The 4,770-nt window shown below is 32.3% G+C and overlaps 1 protein-coding gene across 1 annotated transcript in view; it reads left to right on the top strand.

Annotated features, from left to right (window-relative positions):
- Nucleotides 1-1,922: 1,922 nt before the first annotated feature.
- LOC107453384 (solute carrier family 41 member 1) overlaps nucleotides 1,923-4,770 on the top strand; it is a gene marked incomplete in the record, with an annotated part of 68,341 nt that continues 65,493 nt past the window's right edge. The window contains 1 exon segment of the mRNA XM_043044777.2: nucleotides 1,923-2,493.

The raw sequence follows: 4,770 nt of genomic DNA, 5'->3' as shown, positions 1-4,770 counted from the left end.
GCTGGCTCTTTGCAAACTACCATTGTCTCTTTAGGAAACGCCTGCAAGGCTTACTGCAAAAAGTCTAACAAATGACGTCTGCAGTTTGCAAGGAACAGGACTTTTCAAATAGCCTATCTGCGACCGCGACAAAATTAGCATACATCTCAACGAATACTTGATATTTGTCTCCAGGCTCAACTCATCCCCAGGAACTAACTTGAATGTACACAGCAACCAAACTGCTCACTCAATATTTCTCTCGCTGTAAAAACTATGCAAGTTAAAAGCTAGGATTATTGCTTTAACTGGGATGTAAGGAAATTTTGTAGGCAGATTTGTGATGAAGTTAGCCCTACTTTAACTTAACTAATGTAAGCTACTCACTTAAAAGCTGTGAGGTTCGTTTGTGACTTTGGGGCACAAATTTATGATCTCATCTGTCAAATTCTAGGCGAAGTCAAGCATCACTGGCTGCGGTAAGTGTGCGGGTGGGTGACCACTTGGATCAGTCTGCGTAGGGATCGAGGGTGTGCGGTATTGGTCCTCGTTTAACTGTGATACCATGAAGTGCTCGACTTCGCGTGCAGGTCGTTGGGCTACCGAAGCGGGGATGCCACCCCTCTGCAGAGAATCAAAATTGTGATGGCATGTCTTCGGATCATCCTCAGGGATGTTTCCCAGACCGTCGCCAATAGTCCATTGTGCAGCTCTAGTGCGACGTAAATGAACTACAACATCAACAAATTCTAGGACCTTACGTATCAATTATGATTATCGCATTTTGAGTTGAGTACAATAGAATGCCAAAATAATAATTAAAAATACAAACCACTCACAGATCTGAGCCTCTTTGGCTACATTGTGCAGAAATTTGAAATTGCAACTGAATTTGTTTTCTACTAACAGCATGCAGGTTCTGATTCTATGAAGTCTCTACAGAACGTTAGATTTTACAAGCATACAATTACACTTATCAAAATAGAATTAATAAAAAAAAAACACAACACACGTGTTATGAAAGTGTACCAAAAGGTAAGGTTAACTTCGGAAATGATAATCCTTGGTTAAATTCTCTTCTCGTTCATCAGCCATATCGGATTTCACTCTCATCGGCCGCAATAATCTTACTTTTTAATTCTACAGTTACCTTTAAATTCCATAGTTGAAACGCTTTAAGCTATTTGTCAGGAAGTGCTGAGGTTTTAAAGTGACTAATAATCACGTGAGCTTTTGTGCTACAATTACAGAGAAGTGCTTGTTTGGTATTCGTTTGCAAACGCTAAGGTTATTCGTTTAATGTTAGAATTACAAAGTCTAATTTTCTGTATCTCAGTTTAGGACTTCAGTTTAGAAAAAGACTTCACGGCCTCTTACATTTGTCTCTTGTAAACCATAGTTCCACATTAAGTTGATCTTACTTCAATTAAGCCTTTCTATGTTATACGCTTGCAAGAACTGTGACTTTTCAATAACTTTCATGACACAATACCGTGTCCTTTTATCTCACAGCCTGTGACCTTAGCCCACACGATTCCACTGTCATTAAAATAAGGTTTCTAGAACATCTCAGTAACACTTTACTTTGAAATAGATCTAATACTTCAATTAAACGTTTCTATCTTATTCACTTGTAAGAGATGAGGTTCTTCATTATCACTGCTGCACGAACCTGTGACCTTTTCTGTGGCAGTCTTTGGTTTTAGCCACGACCTGTAAAATCAGATCTCCAGAACATCTCAGTGGCATATCATTATGAAATTGATCTTATATTTCAATTAAACGCCTCTATGCTATACACTTGAAAGAACTGAAGTTTTTCACAACTATTGTGGGACAAACCTGTGACTCTTTCAGTCGTAGTCCTAGACCTTGGTCTCTCAGTATCCGGCCAATCACATTAAGAGTTAAAAACAATTGGATGCCATACAAAATTTAAATGGAAACATGTTCTTTTAAAACGGCATTTTCACAATTAGACAAGTTTGATTAATCTAAACATTAATTGAATTTATAAGTAAATAGATGTCTAGACACTGAAAAACGTAACGTCAGAGCCAACAAGCAAAACATCTATATTCACATACTGTAAGATCTGATTCCTACTAAATGTTCTCAGATGATGTCACAGTTTTTTTTCTTATCGTGACAAAACCCATAGAATTATAACACCTAGTTCATCATTTTTTTTTTATTGTTCAGTTCCATGTTCTTAAACTGGCGAAGAAACGAGAACAAAAGTGGAATTTGCTTTCGCTTCGATAAGAATTCTCTCCAAGCATAATTTAATAGGTAAACGAAGATGGCTTCGTTTTTTCCGCTTGTTGCGGTCTAAAAGGTGTGACGTCACATGTAGAGCTGAAATTCGTCTTTCTTTCCCCGCGAACTGACAACTTCAATGAGAAATTCGAAATCGGTTACTTTTTTGTTTGTTCCGCTGGAGAAAAGTGTTGAATGCTATGAGAGTTAAAGCTCGGTCGTTAAAAGTTTTTTCTATTTACGAACAAACACACGGTAAATATTGATTTGAATTTTCTTTTTATAAATATTATAAATAATATGAAATTTGAATGCAGATCAGTTGTAGATTTTTAACTATATTAATGTGACATTGTTAATTGCTTAGAGATTATTCATTAGTTTAATCCCTTAATAGTTGCTTATAAATACAGTATTTTTCTTATGGTATTTGGAGTTATAATTGAAATTTGAAATTAAGAGAGGGGTTAGCAATTTATTGTTTTGTTCAACCCATCGTAAAAATGTGTGCAATGCTATAAGAGTTATAACTTGGTAATTGTTTTTATTTATTTATTATTTAGGAACAAAGATTACATACTATTTTCAATTTTTCTTAACAGTTTAAAATGTTAATCTTATTGTAGTAAATGATTGCATACCGTAACATCTCATGTTTTAATAAGAGTGATATATAAAGACTGATGTTTTAATATCTGATAGTCAGTTTCTCATTTTCGTTCTATAATACTATGCTTCCCTGATTAGATTGCATTTCTTAAAATTTATTTTAAACTATCCGAATCAAACTGTCGATCGTATTTTACATGAATTTTATTACAAGCAAGTTATTATTGTGCTTCTGTATAGCAATCAATTATTATAGCAATTATAATGTAGTGATAATTTAAAAAAATAATGAAGTATATGTTGACATTTTGAAAACTATCAAATTTCAAGGCTTAAAGTTTTGCTAATGGCAGATTAAACCTATTCTGTCAAAACTTCAATCAAATACTCTAATTTGTCGGAGACAGACAAATTGTCTGTGTCAAATTAGCGTGTTTGATTGAAGTCAATGACAAATCACTTTGTTCCGTCGAAATACAATTTTTGCTTTTTCAAATAAGATTTTTTGTAACGAAATATGATATAGAATATTCTAAAGAGCTTATACATTCTAAATTTAAATGTCTTGAATTTATTGCCATTTAAACTTGTTCTTTTATATTTTATTTTCAATTCTTATGACCCAAGTCATGGTGGCTCAAGGTAAAGAGCGCTCGCCTCCCAATGAGGTTACCATGTCCGAATCCCAGCTGTGGCTGGTAGATACGAATTCTGCTCTCAGCTGTCACAGACCAGAATACTGACATAAAATATCCTCAGTGGTAGACGGCTCATGGGTTAAAGTCCCCTTACGTTAGGCTAACCATGAGAGGCATTCGTGGTTTTCCTCTCCATGTACCGCAAATGCTGTTTAATTCCTTCAAAAAAGTCCTTCACAAAGGCTAGTTTGTTCCAATGCTTAATCCAGGAATTCTCTTGTCTTCTGGATTGAATTCAAAACTACAAGGCTACAGAGTTTAACATTGATAGTTGTAAACTCAGAATTTGGTTGGCTGCTCGACACGGGTTGTGAAATGTATTCTAGAATTGTTGTGCTTTATAAATCTTTTATTTGCTAACAAAATGTCCAATCAGCTGTCAATTTAAGTTGAAAAAGGTGTTAAATGTCATTTAACTTCTATATTGTTTACAGAGCAATGCTACAAAAACTTATTTACGAATAAAATTTCCAGTCAATTGAAGTCTTTGATAAAACATGTTAAATGTCATTTAACATTTTATTTTACAAAGTTTCAGTTCCCAAATCTTTTTTTACTTTTTTTTTATTTACGAAATTTCTTTTATATTGAAAACCTTAGTAGATCATGTTAAATATCATTTAACGTTTTCTTTTACCAAGGTTTTGAGTGTCATGTTTCACAATTTTTTATTTGTAAACAAATGATCTAGTCTATATTTATAAAACAATTCTTATCAATTTAATAAAAATCTTGTGAAAATAATTGTCTGAAAAACGTTTTTGCTCAATTTTTAAGATTTTTAATGTTAAATATAGCTGTTTGCTGTTAGGAATTTTTTTTTTTATTTGCTATGTTTGCGAAGTGTGAGTGGTTTAATAGAGGAGTTTACATAACTAGGTCAGCACAATATATTTACAAAAAAGATACGAGATAGCTTAATTTCATTTTAAATATAAAAAAATTAACATATTGTAACCGAATTTGTATTTTAGAAAAAGAAAGATGGCAAATTTTATATTTTATTTAAATGTGGTACGTTAAAATATTCAATTTTAAAACTCTATTTCTCACCACTTTCTCTGAAATTAGGGAATTGTTCTACATTATTTATTTGAAATTTAATTATTATTTATTTGAAATTTAATTATTATTTATTTGAAATTTAATTATTATTTATTTGAAATTTAATTATTATTTATTTGAAATTTAATTATTATTTATTTGAAATTTAATTATTATTTAT

Source organism: Parasteatoda tepidariorum, chromosome 2 (genome assembly GCF_043381705.1).
Source record: "Parasteatoda tepidariorum isolate YZ-2023 chromosome 2, CAS_Ptep_4.0, whole genome shotgun sequence".
NCBI classification, from domain to species: domain Eukaryota; kingdom Metazoa; phylum Arthropoda; class Arachnida; order Araneae; family Theridiidae; genus Parasteatoda; species Parasteatoda tepidariorum.
Note: the sequence above shows the minus strand (reverse complement) of the source record. Positions and strands in the feature narration are given on the sequence as shown.